The 24,953-nt window shown below is 40.9% G+C and overlaps 1 long non-coding RNA gene across 1 annotated transcript in view; it reads left to right on the top strand.

Moving 5' to 3' along the window:
- The window catches only part of LOC109370806 (uncharacterized), a 119,812-nt gene extending 95,248 nt beyond the window's left edge, over positions 1-24,564 (top strand). Inside the window, exons 3-4 of the long non-coding RNA XR_014887756.1 lie at positions 22,282-22,456; positions 23,762-24,564. This is a non-coding gene — a long non-coding RNA (uncharacterized LOC109370806). The remainder of the gene's footprint in view (positions 1-22,281; positions 22,457-23,761) is intronic.
- Positions 24,565-24,953: the final 389 nt, after the last annotated feature.

The raw sequence follows: 24,953 nt of genomic DNA, 5'->3' as shown, positions 1-24,953 counted from the left end.
GTGTATGCCAAAGGAGCTATATTGACTTATTTCTGGTGGTGCATTTGGCCCCAAACCCAAATTTTGTGATTAATTATTCTCACTTGCAGATCTATAGACTTAATACAGGCAAGAAAATGTGGCAGTAGTCACCTTGACTGCAGCTTCTTCGAGGTTACAGACAAAGTCGTATTACTGCACTGTGGAGCTGTCACAAGGGTACAGCTTCTCTAATACTGAGAATCTGCTGCTAAACTTGAAACGACAGGTCATGCCAGCTTGGGAGAATTCTGTAGTTTATTGGGAGGTAAACCTCATAAAGAGCATCTCCAAATTCATTTTGATACAAAAATGTTTTACAGATTAAAATCTGTTAAATGTGAAAATAAAATTTGCCACATCAATCATCAGCAATTGAGAAATGCTGAGACCTGGGGAAATAACTCGTAATGAAATCATTCTCTTAGAGTCTTTTGAGAGGGCCATTCTGGGGCAATTTTATCTTCTTTGCTCTCATAATTTCCTATTTGACTTTTACTGCCAATTGCTTTAGCTATTGATTAGGAAAGGAGGAACGTGAATGCATTTTTGAATGATTGTTGTGCAATACTGCTAAATCCTGCTCAAAAATCTCAGCAGTCGGGATCCATATAAGGAATTTTTGCATGCATGAGGAACCCCTGCTGTCAGGATGTGTCTGAAAAATGTACCATTTTGGCCTCTGGACTCTCAGGAGTGCCAAGGATATTGTGATTTCTGTGCTGGATTTCTTCTGGTTCATTTGAACTCTGTTGCCTCTGTAGCACGAGATTTTTGTCTAAAAATGCCACTATGAAATCAGCTGCCATTGCTAAAAGTAACAGATACAGCCTTCATGAAGCTGAAAACACAGTGGTCCAAGCAATGTGGGTTTCACCCTGTGTCATATATTGTATTCCATTTTCCACAAATATATTATTTCTCAGCAATCTCTAGGTGTAAAATTATGGTAAGATTCTGTTATGGTGACAATAATTCTCTTTTGAATACTGATAAAGCTTTCATTCCATAAAAATCTAATGAAAAATCAAATCCTGCTTTCCCACAGGTGACAGTGTAGCACATTCTCTAATTATGTCTCCATCATCTCTCTGTGACATTTTCCTCAACTTGATTCCATGGGGAAGTTTGGAAAGGAATGCACAGATTTCTTTAGCAGACAAATGTAGAGCTGTCGTTTTTATTTCAACTGTTTAGAGAAAAAGAAAGAAATTACCTGAACTTCCTCCGTTATTATTATCATTCCTTTAGAAAAATAGTGGAGAGGTGAGACTGGAAATAAAGGAGTTAAAATGCAGTCGTTTGGAACAAACACAATGATCACAACAGTGCAGGAAGGCAAAGAGAAACTAAGAAGTGGGATTTTGGATTTGTTAGCAAGTTTTCTCTCTGTCATCTCAGCAAGCATAATTAGTTCTCACTGGAGATATTCCTAAAAGATGTACATAGAAAAATGATAAGGGTGCATGCTATGAATCACAGACATGGCAATTCAAATAATATCTGATCAAGAAAGAGGTACAAAGGACACACATCTCTTTTAAGATTGAAAGGTAATTTCCTTTCAATAATTTTATATGTCAATTTAAAATATGCAGTAATTTTATATGCTCATATTTGTCTGAAGAAGATTGTAATTTATCCCTTGGTTCTCCCTGCTCTGAACAGGTAGGGGTCAACCAAAAGTGGATATGTACTACTAGTAACAGTATGGATCCTTTGATTAGTGTATTACACAGGTTGGTTTTATAAGAGAACAAAGTAAATTAAACTCATTCTGCTTAGCTTTCCCTTCACACCAATGCGTGCTACCTCAAAAAATACTTATTTGTTACCCATATGGAGGTTTTTTTGGGGGTGTTTGGCCATGTTACTGCCTCCAGCCTACTGGGTTCATTGTCAGGGCTGCAGTCTGTGTCTCAGCCCCGGGATGGCTCACAGATGAATAGAGAAGCGGTTCAATAACCACAAAGAATTCAAAGTTATGTATTGTGAGGATTAGGACAGCCGGGGAAAAGAGAATAAAAGCTGTGAAGTTTCAGGTCTGTTTCCAAGCAAAATTTCTCAAGGGAGAGGGGAGAGAGGAAAAGCAGCTAAAAATGAAAACGGCAAAATAAAATACAGACAAAGGTGAGAATCGGGTATTTACTTTGAAATTTGATTTTGTGCTTTCCCAGCCAGAGAATTCTAGTTTTTTGGAAGTGCATCATAAACCATAATGCTGAGGGGGAGAAAAAAGGAGAGGAGATAATTAATTAAAAAAAAAAAAAAATTGTATACACTGATGGGTATTTCTAATGAGACCAACCTTTCCAACCTTGTGATTCTATGATTCTATGACTGCATGCATGGTGCCCTCCAGCTGCTTGCTCTTGATGAATTCCTCATATCCACATGCTGCTTCTGACACGTGTGGCCAAATCTTTGCACGCATCAACCAAACAGGGGCAACGGTATCAGCAACATCCCACATTTCTCCATGAAGAACATAGAGGGCAGTGCTTTATTGACCTTCTTCGTTATGTATGCAAATATTTGCCATGTTTATCTCTGTGCAGACAAAGTAGGTGAGGCTGTGATAATGAGCACTTGTATAAAACAGTAGAAAATGCCACTGGTACAGAAACAAATGAGGAACCATCATGTTTTTACTTTTTTCCCTGTGCCATGTTCTGCGTGAATCCAAATCCTGAATTTTCAAAGATTTTTAGGGCAGAGTAACTGTCAAAGAATTCACTGGGAAGACTCACGTCATTAAAGCCCAGCACATGCCCAGATGCTTTGCTGGTATGAGGTATGAGCAAAACTGTTGGGCGAAGACTTCTTCAAATAAAGTTGTGAACATCAGTAGAAGAAACATCCTCTTAACCTCGCATTTTCTGCCTCAGTTGTCACCTGCAAAATCAAGAATCAGTCCCTCCGCTGAGGTTTTCAATGAGGTTGTCAAATGTGCCAAGATATTTTAGGTTGTAGGTACTCGTTTCTTTTTGAACTGAGCTCCCTTTCATGAGGAACACCAAAGAGCCCTCAGATGACAGCAATGTTCCATTATATTTGGGCTCTATTTTAACAGCTACTTGGAAATCTAAACCCAGTCACTTGAAACTGAATTTTCTATACACCATATAAATCCGAGACAGTGAAATTGCTCTACAGTCTGTTCAGGAGAAATAAAACTGTTTCAGGCCTTCAAGCAAAAGTCTCTGGACTTTCCCTTTTCCTTTCTCAGTCACAGCTTATATTTGGGATTGTAGTCTGTTACTGTCAGGGCAGGAACTGATCAAATTGCAGCTTGGAACAACTCGATGTGATATTTTTAAAATGCTTTTATTATTTTAAAATAATTATGTATATAGAAAAAAATTTCAGTGGGCTGAAATGCAGAGGCATGCATTCTGTTCTGGCTTCACTGACAGGAATCTGATGTTTACTCCCAAATTCAGTACTGGGTCGTCCCATAGCACATACCCAGCAAGCAGGAGACATGGCTGGGATTTCAAGAAGACAAAATGCTCTTGCAATATGCTTAGATAGAACAGACATATTACCTTTATGATCACTGAGCAGCAATAATAGCAGATCAGAATCAGCCATTTGGGATGCAAACCCTCCTATAGGCATTTCTTTCTGAGCAATAAGGACTGGAGTAATGGTAACGTATCCATCAAGCAGGGGCTGCCAGGGCTGTGTGTGAGGCTGCCAGCAGAAGCAGGATCTGGCTAAAATGAGTTGCTCTTCCCAGCTGTGTCATTATGGAAGTGAACTGTAGCTGGGGTCTCTCTGGGCTGAAATGAAAAGAAACCACTTACATAGCACAAAAGGAAGGAAATCAACAGGAAAAATTGTATTTCTGTTGTCATTGACTTTCGTGCTCTTTTTATCCATGAAGTAAACGCTGATTACAGCACATCACAACAGGCCGTGCCCACCAAAATGCTATCAGAGCTTGCATGATTGCTCTCAGTGTTCAGCATGGAAATGCAGCTCTGCAGACCGTGCCTTCTGCTTCTGAAAAGTGCCATCGATGTGCTGGAATGCCAATGTATATTAGTCCATCAGAGCCTTCACTGCTGTGTGTACCGAGCCACTATCGACATTTTCCATGCTTACCCATCCCACGTCACAAACCATCTTCCTCTACTTCCTTCTCTGCCTCGTTAAACCCAGTATACAAAAGCTAGAGAGCTCTAGATAAGCTTTTAAACCAAAACAGTTAGTGAAAAAGAGAATATTTTTATTCCAAAACCCTGTAATACTCTTAGAAAGATCTGAGTTTTGATTCTTTATTGGTTTTGCTTTTTCTTTCTCTCTTTTTTTTTTTTTTTTTTTACTTATTTGAGCAGAAGTTGTGATGGAAAAAATACCAATTCAGATAGAGTTTCTGATTCTCCAAGATTAATGTAAGCCTTTTTAAAGCTGCCTTGCCATAGCCTGATGCCCAAATAACTTTCACTGTCTTACTGTGATCTAGATGTTAAATAATTTATGTTATGCTCATTCATTTTCTCTCCAGTTAGGGTTACAGTATTTTTCCCAAGGAAAATGCTGAGTATGTCTAAATTATGCTCCCTTAATATCTGATGTGATTTAATAAAATTATATTACTTTCCTAATTGGGCTTACTCGTAATTTGCCTTAAATTCTATTATACAACAGCAAAGACCGGAGCAGACGTTATTAAGGGACAAACTCTGATTCTCTGAAGCACGAAAGAGTTCTTGAAGGAAGTGAGCAGAGCACAAGGCACTCCCAGTGCCCTGCACAGTGCTGGCTGTGTGCTCCCACACATGCCACAGCATCAAGTGCCATATAACTCTGATACACTTCCTCCAATCAATCCTCAGAGAGACTCTGAGAACAGAAAGATTAGACTTAGAAGATGAGCTGTTTCCGTGGACAGAAACGTGTTGTATGTGGGAAAGAAAGAATGAAAGAAAGAAGGAGAGACAGAAGAAAAGAAGGAAAGAGAGGAATCTGTGGGAGGCTTCTATTTCACAATGTCCTGTAAAAATAAATACAATCAAAGATTCCCCCAGCAATGCTGCTTGCCATGACTTGCAGCCAGCAGCTTACATCCACTTGATGCTAAAGCCATTCTGAAAGACTTATCTGAGAATGAATAAACTGAGCGGGGAGCTATCCTGTGGGATGGATAAGCAGAGGATGGAGAGGCACTTGAGATTCCTGGCTTGTTTTTATCCTCTTAATACTTGATACGACTACACGGTTTCCTGGACGACTTCTTCAAAGGCTGTGTGGTTCAGATGCATTGGGCCCACTCCTAACTTCCCCAGATTCCCTCTTTAGAGTGTAAGGAGCAGTAGTTGATTTGCATGTAAAGCTTGCATAGCAGCACAGCCAATCTCACCCCCCGTGGCAGCCTGCTTTTGTGGCATCCAGGTGCGACACAGTGCCACGCTGTGCAGCTGGCAACAGAGAGGAATTCACTTCCCTGTGTTACAGCCTCATCTCACATCTCCACCAAACAGCTCTTTGGTGGTGCCATCCATGCACGAGTGCTGCACCCCTCATGCCAGCAGGAACCCCAGGAGCACCTCTGCAGGAGCAGAGCAGGCACTGTGCTTACAGCAACAGCTCTCAGCTCTGAGGATTCTGTAGGAAATCACTGCAGGCTGTTTTCCACCTCTTGTGTTGTTATCTCCAGAATCTTCAAGACTTAGGGTGAGATTCTGGTTGGGAATATTTTCCTATTATCTACATTCTGTGTTAGGAACAGAATTTGAATGTGAGCAGAAGGGAATTTCTGATGTCATTATTTTTAGCGATAGTTTTGAGGACAGCTGTCCTCAGAGATGTGCTTTCCTTTAAACAATGTATTATTTAGGACCAAGGGAGAAAAGCTTTTGTTTTCAGAGCCCCACATGTAGCACTAAAAAGCACACATATGCTTTTCCCCAATCTCTATGGGTAATCAGGGAAATATCCCTCTGTGCATTGCACTCTGCTGTGTTTGAAGCTGAGGGGTGCATAAACACTCCTTTTTTTTCTGTTAACACATTATGAAATGGAATTTCACTGTATACTCACACACACACAAAAAAAAAAGCTGTTAAAAAAAACACATCATAATGCTTCCCAGTCAACAGTTTTTCTTTTATTTAGGTGAAGTTATGGATAAAAAACTTGAAGGAAGGCACAGACTTCAATTTATTGTTCCTCTTAAGGCAGTTAAATATTCCATTAACTGTAAGGTAAGGCATAATACAGGAGGTGAATGATGGAAGATTAACGACCTGGCTTAAAGGTATGCATTAAGGCCTTTTATTTCAACAGCATGGAGTGAGAATTCCCTGCTGAACTAAGTCCAAGGAAGGGAAAAAAATATGATGTTTATGAGGGAAAATGTTTTTCCCTGTTAAACAAAACAGATTCACATCTGAGCCGTGCTGTGTTTTCCAAAAGAGCTGTTAAGTTTATTGTTCCACTTACTATTTATCTGAAGTGGTACCCAGCCACCATGGCCATCCACCACCCTGCTGCACTAAGAGTGCTTCAAACATGTCTCAATTTCTTCCCAAGGGTTTTATATTGTAAGTACTTTGCTGCAGCTTTACCCCGCTGAGGGATTCTGGAAAACATAAATCCTTGACTGGGGTTCTTCTCGATCATTTTTGGGGGGATACACTCTCCTTTGCCTGTCTCTTCTGACCAATGAACCTATAGCTAGAATCCCTTGTTATTTTTCACACCCCTCACCAACTTTAGCTCCATCTGCACTTTGGCTTTCCTTATCCCACCTCTACATGTTCCAGGTAACGTCCCCATATTCTTCCCAGCCCACCCATCCCTGCTTCCTCTGCCTTCCTTTCCCTATCTGGCCAGCAGGTCCTTGCTCAGCCCTGCTGGTTTCCTGCCTTCCCTGCTTGTTTTCTTGATTTTTCTAAGGACAGTTTCTCAGGAAATCTCATCCAGCAACTCCCTGAAAAGCAGGGAGGTTGCTTTAAATGGATCTTCATCATAATTTTATGAATGCTTTTAAATTTCAAAGAGGTAGCAACAGTTTTGAGGAAAGATAGCAAACTAATGCTAAAGAAAGACAAAACCATCTTCCGTGTATTGACTGAGAATCTCATAGAGAATCTCTAAACCAATCATCCTGAGACTGTTGGTATTCTCACTTTTTAGTCATTTGCATAAGCATCTTTTTTGCTTCATTATAGAAAGAATGCGTTTCGCATTAACCTTCCACCAAAAATCCTAATGATGAAACTTTTCCTGCCAACTAGATGGTAAAGCCAGGGCCTGAAGAATTTTGCTCAGAGACAGTGCTTACTAAAACCACCATGCCCATGAATATGCAAAAGAGATCTTCAACAGATTTCTTTACAGATAGAGGAAACTGAAGACCCTGTTGGTCCCTCAGCGACAATAATGCCTGAAAGTACATTTTTTCCCCTAAATTTATTTATTTGCTATTAATGATGAATCAGTGGAAGCTTTCATATTTTATCAGAGTCATTTGTGTTTAAAGCTCCCAGGAGAAGCACAGAGAGAGACTTTAAGTGGTTTTTATCAATAAAATGGCATGCTTTTCGATGCTTTTAAAATATGCATTTGTATTCTGGTGTATGTGCATGCAACCTATGCTTTTTTCATTAAAGATTAATCGTTACTGATACATTTATTTTAACAAGTATAGAATGATGGTGGTTTTATTCCCAAATACCAGAAGCAAGATTTTTAAGCAGGGTTCTGAGCAGGATGAAACCTCACTGAAATCAATCAGGAACTGTTAGGATTGAAGATTCTCCATGTTGGTTGCACATTCATTTGATCATTGCGTTGATCACCTCCATTAAATAGTTTTATTTGGCATCTGTTAGATACTGACTCAGGAACAGGTAGAGAACATGCAGTGGTTTGAAGCAGGGAAATGTCAATCATTTTGAATTCCCAGCAACAGTCTGACGTGGATATGGAACCAGACCATCCCTGGGAGCAGATTTTTTCTCTCTATTTTGAGCTGGAGGTGCCAAGAAAAGGGATGCCTTTGGGCTGCGTCTGTCAGAAAACTCCACAAGATTAATAGCTTCACTGCTCTGCAGGCTTTCTGCAAAACTGTACAGAGCAAAGATTCTGGGCAGACTTTCCTGCTCTTCTGGACATCCATGTGGGGAACTTTGGATGTGAAGGAATCTCAGGGAAAAGCTTCGTTTTTAAAACTGCAATCATTTAGTATTGCTTTGTGCGTGAATGTGGACCTGAAGCTTGGACCAGCTTTAACTGAGTAAAACTTCAGGTCAGCTTCTTCTCTGAGGTTCTGGGAAGTTTCAGTGTATGCAGCAATTTTAAAAATATTCCTCTAGAATCAGTCAATTTCAGCAGACAGGTGGCTGAGAATGGAACGACAGAAGGATGAAAGGTTAAATGATATTGACTCTTTCTCACTGCTTTGTGCTCTCTTTCTCTCACTCAAGATCTATATTAAAATACCAGAACTTTAAGTTTTAGATATATCTAGCACTTGTTTACGTTCTATTTAATTACCTGGCACTGACTAAATACAACCTCATTAATTGCTAATATTGTTGTAATGAACTGCCATCCACTGACTGGCTGTCAGAGACATCTGAATAACATGACTGTGTCCGGGGTTTGCAGTGACGTTGAGCTTGGACAAACAACTGGGAGGGCAATTTATAATCTCCATCCAGAAGTCCTGTGTTTATTTACTTCTTAGATCATAGTGTTTTGGGTTTTTTTGTCAAATTGCATTCTTAGTATTCTTTGGCAGAAGAGCCTTTGACATAAAATCGTTTGGATTCACAGAACTACGGCTGCAGTGAGAATTCATCAAAAAAAGCTTTTTGCCTCTGTAATGTTAAAGTCTGTTCAAAACTTTGTTAAAGTCTGGATTTCAGCAGAGGTTGGATTGGGTCTGAAAATGCATTCTGTAGATCACACGCTGAATCTGGAAGAGTTTTAATAGAAATTGATTTTTTTTTAAATCCCGACATATAAAGAGTGGCTAAAACATGAGTAAAACAAGCCTTTAAGGATAATCAGCCCTTTCATTAAATGAATCATTTGGTTTCCTTCTGTATTTACCTTCACTCTCACTATCTAGTCTCCCTTCATGATCTCACTCATACAGCCAGCAAAAGAAAAACTGCACTGTAGCAGCACTGCCTTCTGTGCTGTGAGTGAAACAATGGAAGAAGGTAACGTCCCGTGTTCAAATCTGCATCTTATTTTCCAATTCTTCTCATACGGCAGCTTGCACAAAACTGCTGCTGAGCTGCTGGCTGCTCCTGATTTCAATAAATTGATCGGCCAAGGGCTGATCAGTCATCACCTTCCATTTGGGACTCATTGAATACCTCAGCTAGTAGATAAAAATGTGCTTTTTAATCTTATCTTATTTATTTATTTATTTATTTATTTATTTACTTTTAGAGTTTAAGGAGCATAAGGGAATGGTTCTATTGAATACGTGGATACTGTGATTATTTTTTCCCAAGGTTTGATCTAGGGTTATTTGGCTTCATTTAAGCAGGCCACAGGATGGACTTGTGATCACAGTAAGAGACTGGGGAGTCTCCCAACACCAAGGCTGTGCTGTCCTGCTCTGTCACTTGTCTGCTGCTTTACAGAACAAAACATACTGCTTCTGTCTGCTCATCCATTTTCTACCAGTGTGGGCAGAACAAGGCTGCTCTGACTACCATCCAGCAGACATTCTGCTTGCTAGTTAGTGAAATTAATTGCAAGTAACTGGCACGCATCCAAACAAGTGCTATTCAACCCTTTATTATCCCAGATTTTTGCTGTCACTCCTTAATCAAGTCTTCATTCATAATTCTACCCCTTCTGTCTTGTTTACGTTCCTGGAATGATGGATGTAAACAAAGTTTATGCTCAGCAGTTACTCTGCATGTAGATTGAAACTGCAGCAAGCAGCTTGTGGGATACTGAGACCTGACAAAGAGGAAACAAAGAAAAAATTCTCTAGTACTATGGGAAATGAGAAGCAAGCCCACTTCTGCTGAGTTAGCCTTCTCCTTGCCTACTCGCTTTTTAATTTAAACCGATTTCCCACTTTTCAAGGGACAATATTGCTAGAATTATTCTACTTTCTATATAGGAAGGAAAATTTGTGTCTTAGCCTGTAGAAAGAAAATTAAAGGTGTAGTCTATGTAAGCAAGGAAAAGGAAGTAAGAAAATGTCAGGAAAATTAGCTGCTAGCATTTATTAATTGTCAAGAAGACAAATTCCTATTGTGTCTTGTTGTGTTATCAAACCAATGGCAAGGAATTCTTTCACGTGTCATCCAAATAACAAACCCAAAGCAATGCCTCTGGAGACCTGGGCCATGATCCATATGTTGTCAGTATGTCATTGTCAGTCATCCTTCTCTTTTCTTTTGTGACTTGCTCCTTGGATTTAATTTAACTTCACATTAGATTAAATTCTTCATTCTGGTTAATTATTTCCTTTCATTGTAGAGCTTTTGGCTTCCATCTGCTTTATCTTCAGCTCCCACTACAGTTTTCTTGTAGCTTCCTTGCTTTCTTGTTCCTCATGTTTGCCCATTTGCATTCCTCTTGAATGGGTGAGATAGAGTGTTTTCTAGAAGTATCAGTGCTGCAGCTGCAGCCCCAACATTACTGGGGCTCTATCAGTATGAAGGGACTCTTCTCACTGGGAATAATAATAATCTGAAAGAAAAGAAGGAAAAGAGAAAAAAAAAAAGCTACAGCTAAGGTTGTTTAAAGCAAGCCCCCAGCTCATTTAATCTTAGTTACTGAGTTCTTCCCTGTGGAGATGTCTCTGATATGCGCATCTCAAATGGCTTCTCAGGACTCTCTCGAGCTGCTCTGATCTGCGTGCACTCATTCCTGTGTGGGAACAGCTGGGAACCACAACTCCAGGCCAAAGCTCCTGAAAATGACATTTTAATACAGAGATTTGAAATCTTCAGCCAGAAGGATATGGATTTTTTTTTTTTTTTTTAAGAGAATATTACTTGAGTGATGGGAAAATTGGCTATGTGTTTAATTGAGTGACAGTGAAGTTTAAATCAGAGCCTGATAACTTCACTCTGAATAATATGTTAATGACTTGACACTCATGGTAATAAGATTATTCTGAAATACAAACTCGTGTTTCTAGCAGCTGGCATGCTTTACCGGTGTATGAGCAATGGTTATCTCCTTGCTAGGTTCCCAATCCTTCAGTATGAATAATTGAAACATTTTAGTATTGAAAATTCAATATTTCATCTCAGGCCAAAGTTAACATTTCACTTTAGGTTTAGGCAGAAATGCAGCAATACATCAAAGTAATGAGAGTGTATAAATCCATGGATGTGCTTCTAAGATTACTGCTGGAAGTAGTTGAGTGAAGAAAACCTTGCCATTATTTTGTGCTACCTTCTTTAATGGGTTCTTCTAATCTGCCACATTGTCTCTCAAGAGCTTTAAAAAAGGGGGGGGAGGGGAATGCCAAATCTGTTTGGATTAAAGAATTCATAAATTTTATCTGACTTCATCTCTGAAATATCAGATTTCTTCAGCCGCCTGAACTAGAACTGTGCTTGGATCCTTTCTGGATGAAAGGCTCAGGTTTGCTTTCAGTGTAAGAGTTTTATGTGAAACCTCAAAGAAAAAGTCAAAAAACTGACACCATGGCCACTTTCTCCCTTCAAACTGTATTTTTAATTCACAGTGACCCCTTAGTATACAAGAAATGGCAAAAAAACTTGAGTTATGGGCACTGATATTGAGAGAGATGGGAAACAGTTGGAGAGAGGATATGTGTGAATTTACAAAGAGAAGCATTACTTACACCACCCAAATGGTGGGTGAGAGAGATGGAGTGCCTTCACTGTATTTCTGTGTGTGCTGATCCGGGCTATGCCAAACCCAAGCAATGTGCTACAATGTGCAGCAAATCCACAGAGCTTCGTGTTCCACTGCCTCTGTCTGGAGCTGAAATTAGCAAGTTTACAGCAAGTTCACTTCCTGGCTTCTTTCTCAGGTGAATGCCAATGTTTGCATTTGTTTCAACATGTCCAACGTGATCAGGGGAGTAATGTAAGGGAATAAGTACTGGAAGGTGGTGTTATTTTGGGGTTTCTTAACCAAGGAAAGAATGACTCCTTTCTACATTCCCAAGCAAGAAAATCAGAAACCTCCCCGACACCTCTAGGGAATTAGATAGTGATTAGGAGTGAGCTTCTATTTTCTTTAATGAGACAGAAGGAAATTGCCTCTCTTTTTATCTTAAACACAGATTTCCACTCAGTATAATACCAAATTTTGTTACCCAGCAATGCCACACATAGACTTAACAGTTAGTTTGTAATTTGTAATTCTTTTCTTCTATCTATGTGACTAATGACATCTACATGATAAAGGACTGTACTAAGAAGTAAATGAGAATGTTAGGAGTTTGTATGTGTCAAGAACTTTATACATAAAATGTGGAAATTAAATTAGGCTACATTCTTCCAGAAATGTATATCTTGGCCCTTGTTATACTTCATATATTTAATTAAAATGCTAATATATTTTGCAGCAGTTGTAAAACTATTTTAAAAGAAAGTAATTTCTTTTGGGGCCTTATTTAGCTTCTGTATTAAAAGATGTAGAGATGCAGAGATAATAATAATCAGGTCTGCTGGGAGAGTGGTCAGAGCCCATTGTTGTGAGTTCATTTAGACCGCCAGTACGTTCACATTAAAACCTCTCCCCAGATGAAGGTTTCTTTTAACTGTGGTCAAAAGCATTTTCCTGATGCTTTTCCCTTGCTCGGTTGTTACAGAATTCTGCTCAAAGTTTCATGGATACATTAGCTTGGGACTCTGGGATCCATTTCCTTTATCTCCTGCAGTGTAGTTGAAAGCAGAGCTGTCTTTCCAAAGACACTGTGATTGGGATGACTTATACTGACCAGTTCCAATTTTCTCTCCTTGTAAACTCTATTTAATGTTAAAAAAACAATTCAAAGGCAGATTGTAGGTGTCACACATCTCCTCTGACCTTTAAATCAAATTTAATATTTCACTCTGTAGTAGGCCAGCAAGCAAAACCTGACAGCTTAATAAAGTGGAAATTTTAGGCAATAAATCTAAGAATTCTTCCATCATCCATGAGAAGGGAGATCAAAGCTTTGCTGTATTGTTGAATAGCTCCCAAGCAAGAGCCTCTGAAACTTGGCCAGAATCAAAACTTGCATTGTCAGAAGTTAATTCTCCTGCACAAAATAATGTACCAAGGAGCATCCTGCTGCCTGCTTTAGCTCCGGGACAGCCTGCACGGTGTGTAACAGTCATCTTGAATAGGATCAATTAATGCAATGCCGTGATTACATTATCAATGATGAGTTATGAATTTCAGTGCATGCCCATCAACACAAAGCTCCCTTCCCCCAGAAGCAGAAAACATAATGCAGAAATACAGCTGATCAAATATCAAATTGGGTCAAACAGTAGGCTAACGTCAACCCCCATCATTCACATCAGATGGAGTTTCCCTGCTCTGAAATGGCAGTCAGAGGAGCTGCTGTCAGTCCGTGTCACAAATATATTACGGTGCAGATATTTTTGAGAACAGCTGGTTTTACTCACAAAGCAGTTTCTAGAATTAGTCTTTTTTGATAGCAATATGCGCCCACAATTAAGGGCATTGTGAACAGTGCTTGTGGGGATGACAGTGGGAAACACTGCTTTGGAATAAAGGGTGCAACAAAAAAAACAAAGAGAACAATTATAAATGTTTGAGACTGCATTGGAAAGGAGTAATATCATTTCTGGGCAGAAAAAAATGGCTTTCGGGTACAAAGTCACTAAGTCGTAGAAGGTCTCTCCGGTTAAGGAGGAAGAGGGATGTAGAAAGATACTTTTCTATATCTTTCAGTAGGGGATTGAGGCCCAAAATTTAAGGTTTAACACACTTAAGCTGTTCACGTGGACCACTGAAGCAGCCAATCCATGGAGATGTTTGGACTTCATGGGATTCTTTCAGTTTTTCAGAGCACTGTTCATTTTTAAACACTTTTAAAAAATTGAAAAAAAAAGAAAAAAAAAAGAAAAAAAAGAAAAAAAAAGAAAACAAAAAAAGCACCTTTTTTATTACAGAAAAATAAATTGTCTGTCAGCTCTCCCTGCATTTCTACAGTATAATGCAAAGAGGGGAAAGAGGCTTAAGTTCGTTCTTTTGGATTATTATTCACAGAATAATAATAGGTGAATTTGCTCCCAAAGTGAAAATAAATTATTTCAAATTGGTCCTATATTTAAAAATGAAATGGGCTGATATTTTGTCACGTCAGCTAATGAAACTGCTGGGAAAAATTTGAGGATGAAAAATAGACAATTAAACGGTTTCCTTGAAAACAAAAGAGGGATTTGCATATCTCTTTATAATGATGAGTTTGCAGTTCTTTTCATCGAGCAAATGAACAAAGTGTCAATGGCAATCTGCAATGTGTCTGAGATCCAGAGCACTTCAGGTTACAGGAATAAGAGTCCTTTGTGTTACTGCTGTCATCTGCAAAGACAGATGCCCCAGGCTGGGAAACAAGGAAAAGTTACAGATAACCAGTTCCTTTCATGATGCCAGAACTATAATTCCATCAAATATTTGGCTTGTAAAAAAGAACTGAAGACATGCATACAACAGATGCTGCTAAAGGCTCAGGATTCATTGCCTTGGGCATTTGCAGTAATTGTAATGTATTCCTATGCTTAAAAAAGGAGCATACTGCAAGTGATGGGATTTTAATGGCTCCCATGGCATGTTTCAGCACAGGCAGGCGTAAGGCAAGGCAGAGGAAATGCTGCTCTGGGACAGAGCCTGGCTGGACCAATCCTCTGCACAACAAAGGCAGGAGCTGCAGGAGTTCAGTGAGACCAGGAGGGTGTGTTGGGGCAGATGGGCTGTAATTTCTGTGAAATGGTGACTACAGCAGAGAGGGAGGTTTTAAGGAAATCAGGAGGAAAAAAAACATGCTGGGCTTTGCATGGTGCAATAACACATTCAGATATTGCAGCACTGTCTGGGCAACTCAGTCAGGACCTGCATGTACCAGAGCAAAGCAGGCAACAGATAGCTCTCAGAGTGACAGTGCTGATGAAAAGAAACCCAGGATGAGATGATCGTGTACAGGCTGAGGCAGCAGCTTGCCATGGCAAATGCAATAGGGGCAAGGCAGGGCAGGCCAGGCCATGTGCCCTGAACTATTCACTTCTGCAGTTTGAGGAGGGATTTGCTGACATCTTTGTGCCTTAGGTATAGAAATCCACTGTCTTGCTGTCACAGCAGCATTAATACCTGGGATACATTTTCACACAGACATGCAGATGATGGATATTCTGTGTCTTCACCAGTTTGCCTTGCTGATCTTTCATGGTTTCCTAGGCAATGAAAAGGGAATGTACAATAGACCACAGATTTTCATTTAGTTTGTATTCAACAGTAATGAAAGTGTCTATATTGGCAATAAAAGAAATAATGTAGACTCAGAAAATAAATAAGATACATAAAGAAGTCAGCCAATAGTTGTGGCCAGAACATATAATTTTCACTCCCACGTTAAAATGAAATAAAAAACAAACAACCACAAAACAAAACACAAAGCAAGCCTTCCCCAAACAGAATTCTTTCCAACTTTACCAGGGAAAAAAATTGTTTCAAATTACTTCAGAAGGACATTTTGGCTTCTATTTTTCCCCTTTCCTTGATGCTGGATGCATCGACTATTTTTGACACCAATATTTTCTCAGAGAAACTATTGGTTTCTAAACTACCATTCTCACTGAAAATTCTACACTGTTTTCATCTTTTTGCTTTACTTCCTTGCATAACTTCCAGGCATTAAGACACTGGCTACATTTGAAGGGTCATTTTAAAGCATTAGATTTACAGAACATAATCAGATCTAGGCCCTTCAGGTCTATGGAAAAAACAAAATGATAGATTACTGAAAATGAGATCTCCAAAAGTCATTCAAGAGTACACTGCTGATGTCACTGGGCCTTCTGCTGAACAGCTTAGCCATTTCCAACACAGCTTGATAACCAAGGCTTTAGAAAAGGAGAAAGAGAAGTAATCTCAATAGTTTGATCCTCATGGTGTGTTTTATATAAGAGTTTGTACTAAATTCCTGCTACATTTGCCCTAAGTAATGAGCTTCCAAGCAGACTTTTGGTCCTTATTCTTCTAAAATCTACATGTTGTGATGGACAAATATTGGCTACTAGCAGAGTAGGAAGTTCATTCCCATTGAAAGTGGGAATTAGGAGTTGGACTCAACGACCTTGAAGGTCCCTTCCAACTCAGGTTATTCTAGGAAATGCTGTGGGTGTCAGACCCTGGTCCTTCTGAAAACCCACTAATCAGAGTACCTAACAAGTGACAGCTCACAAAGTATATCTTTTGCTCTTAACTGCTGAGAAACTGAATCATTCACAGGTTGATCACCCCTGCAGACTCTGCAGATACACACAGGTCTTGGCAATGCACCATGGTCTTCCAGTTATAGATATTAAACATGAAATATAAATTTCATGCAACTATTTTAATAAAATTGGGGTTGGAATTGGTTGAGGGTTTTTTGGGTTTGCTTTGTTTTGCAAAAGTACCATCATTTAGTTTTCAAAAGTACCATCACTATTTGTTCTTGGTAGGTTGTTTTCTGCCTGAGGCCTTTATTTAGTCTTTAACAACAGTGTTCAGGGAATACAGCAACCAGCAAACAGAAAGGCTTTCTTTTTTTAGATATGATGTATCATCTCTGATTTTGCAAAATATAATAAGTGAGACTGTGTCACTGTTGGCGTTTCTTGGTGCCTTTGAGAAATGCCTGATACCAGAGAGTAAACTGCTGTTAGCTGACAGAAGCTAAGGATTTGTCATGTTTATTTCTGAAATTACTGCTCTAGGCTGACACTTTAAAAAAATAAAAAGCCAACTGCACAGAATGGCTGTTTCATGTATTGAAACATGTGCTGTGAAAAGATCTGGTTATTTCTCTGAATCTTCTAGTAAAGTCTAGCATATTCACAGCAGGTAAGATGTATTGGGCTGGTAAGTTTTTTAATGTGCCAAGCTATCTGATCTATACGAAGAGTCACAGATGTCAAGCCTCAGAGCCAAGTCTTGTCCTTCACATCCTTTGCCCAGTGTCACACAGAGAGCAAATGGGCCATTTGGGAAGAGAATGCAATGCAGCCCCAGGTCTCATTGCCCCTGCCTGGAACAGGAAGCACTGCAGACTGCTCCAAGATCTCCTGGATGAAATAATTAAGCTTTAAGCAATAAAGAGTGACCCCTTGTATTTTTAGCTATGCCAGTTTCCCAGGGAGTGCAGTCCTTCACTCTGAGCCCTCTCCTTGCTCAGTGCAGGCCATGATCTTCAGCTGATTTGCTGTCAGTGCTGCAGAGAGGAGGCTCCATCCTGCTGCCAACTGTGCCTGTTGGCATGAAACCCCTTCCCCTGAAAAAATGCACACACATCAGAAAAGGGAATGAGGGGGCAGAGGGGTAATACTGTCAAGAATTTTCCTTCTATAGTCAATTGCGAGCCAGGTAGTCCATCAGCTTTTACTGATCCTTGGGAAACTCCAGGTGAGTGCACAGCTGACAGTGCCTAGTGCTGACAAGTCAGATGGAGGAGCCCCAGCCATCTGCATGAGCTGTGGATGAGAATCTCCCCAGCTTCAGAGGCTGTTTCCTGTAGCACTGTCTCTGCAGGGCCTTTTCCAAGTGTTGGCAGAGATTCAGACTGTGTCTGAGTGTGCAGAAGACACTCCTGCACCTGCCATGCCAAAACATCCTGCTCTCAACAACAAAAAACAACTCTGGCAGAAGGAATTTGCAACCAGTGTCTAAAACAGATTAGCACAGAGTAGCTTAATAAAAAGCAGAATAGATGTGTTTTTGCTGCTCACGCTTGCTAAAGGATTGTTCTGCTCTCTTATGCTTTTTAATGCAGGAATAGAAAAGCTCATTCTGCCAAAAATGCTTCAATGTTGTATTGAGCTGGATAACTACTACAAATTCCTTCACTGTATGTTATGCCTTTAAATCTCTCGAGAGTCCTCTGTCTTTGAGGTAGACATCCATTTTGTATTCACAGCACTACAGTCTCTTGCAGATATGTAAAACACAGTTTCCTTGAGGATATTTTCTCTCATTTTAGCCTCACTCCCTGAGGAAATCCTTGCTTTGGGAGTGGGTGGGAGGTTTACATGCCTACATCTGTCCTTCCGTGTTCCCTGAGAGCTGCCATTGTCCAATTTGAGTTTTCTCAGGCAAAAAAAAAGCGAGTGAGAAAAGTGGCGGCGGGAGTTCATGGCTTATTAAACACCAGAGAATCTACAGCAGCCAGCAGCATTATAAACACTCGATATTGAAAAAGCTTTGCCATAGATATATATGCTCCTGAGCTCCAGAAATTCACTCGTGACCTGGGAGAAAACAGATTTCAAACTCAGCACAGCAGGAGATGCACCTGAGGCCATACATGGTCCCTGACTGGAGAGTTAACTGAGGACTGTTCGATTCTGGGGGCACTGGAGGAAAGAAATGGGCTGGTGGATTGCTTCAGTCCTCAACATTCAGATATCACTACTGATAGGGACTATGAGAGGCCGGGTAAAGGCAGGTTGCTCAGAACTCTCTGACTGTGGCAGTGCTAGGCTCCAGGGGCCTCCCTCTGCTGGAAAATATTGCAGGGGATCAATATATATCAGCAGGACTAACTCAGGAGATGGTAGCTACCTGCAGAAACTGGCAGATGCAGATGACAGCAATCCTTGGTAGAATTCAGGCAGAGTTATTTAATCAGGCAATACAAATCCATAGGAATCAAAATTTATTAGTTCTAGCACTCATCAACCTGCCCATTTTTCCCTCATTTTCTCACACTCAGACTGGATTTAAGAGGCTGCTTCTCACAAAGGGAAGAACACAGACCTCCTGTTCCAGATTTACAGCACATTCCAAATTCTTTGAAGATAGAATTTTGTTTGGCTTCTATAAAATGTATGTGCAGGGGCACAGCATATTTCTCTGCCTTATTCCCTCGCCAGGCAGTAATTATTTCAAACAGGTTTCCTCACTACCCAGTCATAGCAGGCTCTGATTCTGTGCTAGCACTGAGGAAGATGAAATCTGGGGGGTTCTTTTTCATATGCTTCATATGAGTCACATTCCTTCAGTAATACCTACAGATGAGTGCACTTGATAGTGTCCAAACTGCAGCTCCTCATGGCAGTCCTGCATTGTGGCATCTCCCAGCCAGGGTGCACAGAGGGAACTGGACTCTATGCAGCCCTTCATTTTCCCTGGGAGGAAACCAAAGAACCCGGGGAGCTGCAGTGCCCATCAGTGCATGGCTGCTCAGCACCCAGTGGATGTGCAGGCAGGTGCCCTCGATGGTAACTCCTCAGCTGCGTGGAGCAGTGACTGCTGCTTTGTAACGCTGCCAAAATAAATAGCTATTAGGAATCATTATAAAGTTTGTTAGGAAGAAAATTAATTACAAATTGGTTTTTGCTGTTGCTTTTCCCTAAAGAAACAGACTAATAAGTCGGTTACTAAAGTGTCTTGTAAAGGAGGAGAAAGGTTGGTTTGGTTTTCTTTTCTCTTCTCTTCTTATCCCTTTTGCTCTCACAGGTCTCACCTCACCTGCTGTTCTGATTTCTTTTCCTGGTTTCTTTCACTGCCTTCCTCCCAGGGCAATAATTCATGATTATTGACAGATTGCAAGATAAAAACTCAACAGTCTCTCTTGGTACTTCCCCCTCCTCTACCAGCTCCTTCAGTATTAGTGTTTTCTATCAAGAAAATACCAAATCCTCATTATGTGCCTGCAAGGAATTTCACTTATCAGAGAGCCAATTGGAACTGAGTGCATGGCAGCACCTAATGGGATTTAAAACACAGAAGGTGCACAGTGATGTTCCATGGGGCTCTACCCAACCCTGCTGAACCAGCACTCACAGTGGCCTCCCTGTGTTCACCTGGACAGCTTCAGCTTCTGAAGTAAATACATATGAACAAATACCTGAACCACTCTGTGAGGCTGATGGACAACAAACTGACTTGCATTAGTGATGGAACACCTGGTGGGAAGGCAGGGCCAACCCAAAGGAGCTCAGGTGCATGCAGTGTACTTGAGTGACCAGAAGGGCTGGAGCCAGGATCCACCCCTTCCAGCCCTCATTTAAGGGTTGACAGTGAAAGCAAGTATATCTTACTGGCAATTCCTGCCTACCTAAGGCCTTCTGAAGGTAAGCAACTTGTTTCCTTTGCTTCTGTGCTAATGGTTGTTGCATCTGAGCACATTTTTCACCTGCTTCAGCCTGGGCCTTTACTGCTTTGTTGTAACATATTGCTATCATGTTACAAGGTAGCATGTTACCACTGTAGGCAAAAGTGCTGCCTGGTTTGGTGCTTTTCTAGTTTGGGGTGAGACTATGAGAAATCCTTTGATTTAGCAGAGCTATAAATAGGTTGGAGGGAAGTCCCTTTTTATCCAGCAAACCATGAACGTGTTCTTAACAGTTCCTGAATGCAGTGGGAGTTGAGCATATTCTTAATCACGTTAGAAATTAGCTTTTTTTTTTTTAAAATAAAAACTAGGAAATTAATTAGTAGTAAGAAAGTCATTACAGCTTTTACTGCCTCAGTTTTAGACCTAGCAAAACAAAGAATGCTTGGTTCCTGGTGGGTCAGAGTACAGATAGCATAGGTCTCCTTTTGTGTCTTTCTGCCTATGGCACAAAAACACAACCAGAGTCCAGTTCCTCAGACATCCAGAATCACAGCCAAGGAAGTTTCCAGGTCAGTGTGAAAGTTTTTGTACTGACTTTCTAAAGTGGAAAAATTCTGTTTTTGCTGAGTGAAGTACTTCCTGATTTAGTGAATGCAGAAGCCTTTGGAGCTCTCGATCCCGTTCTGGGTGTTATGATGCTGGGCCCATTCTGTTCTGTCTATTAACTGGCGGAAACCAAGGGGAGAAAATAATTTCAGGGTGATTTGAGTGTCTTAAAACTTGATACTGTAAATAATACCTCTGAAGTAAGTCAATAGCTTTGCTCTTCAATAAAGTATCTATTCAGCGTGGATAAGGGCACAGGAGCCCATTCCAAGGTGCTGGAAAAAGGCTGTTCCTTGCAGTATTTGTATCCAGTGTGTAATTTGAAAAATACCAGCATTTGGACAGTACCACAGGAATACAAATTCTTCAATAGACTTGTTACAATCACCTAGAATTGCAAAAAGTAGCTTTCATGCGGTCAAAAACTGCGTTTCCTGTTGACTGGCTACTCTTTTCTGTAGCTGAGAAAGTGAAAATAAAGTCAGGGGCTGCAGCCGATGTGCTTTTACACAACTTTTTCCTCTCTAAGCTACAAGTTAGAAATGCAAAGTAGAAAAATCTATCACAGTTTTATTCTATTAAAAAAAAAAAAAAAAAAACCTTGAAAAGTGCACCTTGACTTCAGATGGAGCAAATTAATCAGATCGGGCACCTAATAATTATTTAAGTAATGAAGGCTCTGGTAGATTGCTAGAACTTCAGTATTGTAAGTGATGCCATGCTTTAGCACCCCCCTCTGTATCATCAAGCCTAGGGGAACTCTGGTTGAGAGCTTATCTCTCTGGGATACTCAGCAACATACATAAGGGTCCATCTGAGAATATTTACAAGTCAGTGTAAGAACACACAGGTGAAGTCAGTCAGTTCCTTGCTTCAACAACTCTGTTGCTTTATAGCCATGAGTTGTATGGTCATTTCAGAGTGATCCCTGAGTACCCACATGTACACTGATCTGCTTTGATTTTCTTTGTGAATGCATGTGTTACACCTTTATCCCATAAGATGCAACTCATGTCTTTTAAATCGTCCAAAGCTATTACCACAGACAGAGCAAAAAATCAGAGAGTCCTCAGGAATTCCTGATGAGAAAAATCTGTGTTCCACCTCCTCCACTTCCCCTCAGTGAGCTCAAATTGACTCATTCATGTATGAGAGAAGAGACTAAATGTAACCACAGGAAAGCCTTTATACAACTTGAGTCTCACAGGAGGGCCCTGTGGGCTCAAGTAAACAGTGAGGTCCTCTTCTACACACTGATGGCACCATGTTACCCATTGGAGCATCATCTGCACCACAAGAAGGTGATGCTTATCATGTAGGAATCTCTGCTGCTGGCTTTGGAGGGCCAGCTGGCGTGGCAGCCAGGTGGGTTGTTTTGTCTGCATCCCACAGCAGACTTCTTTCCTTTCTAGAAGTGAGGACACATCCTGAAGCAGAGCAAGTTGCCTCGGTACTGTTGAAGTCAGTGAAGCTTCAGCAGTTTGTCCCGGTTGTGAAGTGCAGAATATTGAGAATGTTTGTTCCAGCTCTGCCTCTGGCCTGGGATTTCACTCTGCTCAGCTTGGTTAGAAGAGGAAGGGACCTCAGGTGAGTACAACTTCTGATTTATTATGTGTGGCTGGTGCTGAGGAAGATGCATGAGAAGGGAAAGATAGCACATCTAGCACTGGTTCCCATGCAGAGCCAAATTCCAGCTGACTCTGAATCAAGATCAGAAGGAAAAATCCTCATTCCTTTTTCCTTGCCTTCTAATGAAAGACTCAGACAGCGTCTGCACCTGACCTATACTGCTCAGCTCCTGGAGGAATAGCCATTTTGTAGCAAGACATTTTTGAAGCTGAGATTCATGTGGTGCTTGCTGGCTTTTGCTGTTCACTGACAAGTGAAATTACAGAGGAAAATAATCACTTCTTGTTGAGTCCTGAGAGATGTCCTGTGAGTAGTAGCAGCTGTGCTGAGTTGTTGGAACTGGCAGAACTCATCCATCTCTTTTTTTTTTTTCCTGTCCTCTTAAACCAGTGTTTGTTTGGGGTCAAATCTTCCAGCAGCTACAGAGAAAATTCCCACTGAAAATGGGTGCATCCATCTGCCCCTCTTGGGCAGGGGTTTGGTTCTTGGGCATCTGCCTGCATTCCTCTCCCTGCAGCACCATCTGTGAGTTCAGCAGACCCAGACTCTACAGCCCTGAGTTTTATTCCTAAACCTGTTTTCTTAGCACTAACAGTTTGATAAATGTTATTTAGTGTATTTAAGTGCACGGAGTGCAATATTTGCAGTTGTTATATTATATGCCAGCATACAAAGCTGCAGCACAGGAGATGAATAATCCACCACGTGAAGCCTTGTTTCCTGCTATTTTCTCACAACCCTTTACTCCTGTGCTGATGCTTGCATTTATACTTGCCGTTGTGGTGGGGGAACTGCAAATACAGCTCCCCTGTTTAAAGAAGCCTGCAGTTCTCACTCAGCTGTGGGGAGCTGGTACAGCCCAGCACTGCCAGCAGTATGTGAAGCTGCAGATTCTACTCCTCCTCGCTTATCCAGATCCCTCCAGTAAGTGTCACCGCTTTCACTAGCAGAAATAAACCCCATCCTTTGAGCTGTGCTCAGCGGAAACCAAACCCCAATATTAATGCCAACAGGTTTTATTCAGGCCTGTGAGGGGTTTAACAGCCCTACTGCTGCTTTTTTGTATGTGTAGAAATCTTGAAGTATATTTTTAATGCTGCAGTCTAATGGCAGATCTCATCCTTGACATCAGACCTATTCCTTCTTCCTATCGTCTTCATTCCCTCTCAAATGATGTGAGAATGATCCATAGTTGCTCTCTTGAAGCAGCCGTATGGCCAGCAATATGTTATTAATGTGTGTACTTTTTCCCCCTCTCATCAGCACTACTACATCAGGAAGTCTAAGCAGTCCCAGTCCTTTGTAGTGCCTGGGGGAAGGCTGGATCCTCTGCCCATCCCAGTTGTGCTGCTGCTGCTCTGAATGTACTTCCACTCGTATCAGCTTCAAGCTTCACTGCGAGAGAGACATTGAGGCCCTGGAGCATCTTCAAAGAAGGGCAACAAGGCTGGTGAGGGGTCTGGAGCACGGGCCTTATGAGGAGCAGCTGAAGGAGCTGGGATTGCTCAGCCTGGAGAAGAGGAGGCTCAGGGGAGACCTTATTGCTCTCTAACTACCTGAAGTGAGGTTGTAGTGAGCTGGGGGTCAGCCTCTTCTCTTGTGTAACTGGTGGCAGGACTAGAGGGAATGGCTTCAAGCTGCACCAGGGGAGATTTAGGCTGGATGTTAGGAAATACTACTTCTCTGAAAGAGGGGTCAGCACTGGATTGGGCTGCCCAGGGAGGTGGTGGAGTCACCAACCCTAGAGGTGTTCAAGGGGCGTTTGGATTTTGTGTTGAGGGACATGGTTTAGTGGGAGCTATTGGTGATCAGTGGATGATTGGACCAGGTGATCCTGTGGGTCTTTTCCAGCCTTAGTGAGTCTATGCTTCTAAGCTCGCAGGTCCCTGGCATTGCTACGGCCAGCCTTCTGCTCTAACCCCAGAAAAGGGTTGGCTAATAGGGATTTTGAAAATCTCAGTTTTATTTATAGATAGGCTGGTTTAAACATTTATTATCCCTGTTTTATTAAACATAAAACACTTCTGCTTGTGAAAGAGAACAAATGCAATAATAAACATAATAAAATGAATCTGCTTGCAAGCAAGGAGTCCTTTGTCTAGATGTTCTTTTATTTGCATCCTTGTTATATATGAGCCTTTGTCTTTCTGCTCTGATGAAAGATGATTTCATTCTCTCTATCTTTCTCTTTCCCTCTTCCTTCTCCATTAGCACCATCTAAATCCCTCAGATTGCATTAGAGGCTTGCTCTGTTTGTAATTAAACAGTGATGCAGTCATATGTAATGCTGCATTTGAAAGATGCTCTCAGCTACAGTTAGAAGCTAGAGATTCTGAGGAGGGTGCCTTAGGGTTAATTACCTAATAATTTACTGTATTAAATGCAGCTGCAGACACTTTGGTTTTCACTAATTGTGACCCTGAACAAAGAGTGTAAGAATTTGCTCGTATTTGAG

This window comes from Meleagris gallopavo, chromosome 22 (assembly GCF_905368555.1).
Source record: "Meleagris gallopavo chromosome 22, MGAL_WU_HG_1.1, whole genome shotgun sequence".
NCBI lineage: Eukaryota > Metazoa > Chordata > Aves > Galliformes > Phasianidae > Meleagris > Meleagris gallopavo.
The sequence above is the reverse complement of the archived record's forward strand: the minus strand, read 5'-3'. Positions and strand labels throughout refer to the sequence as shown.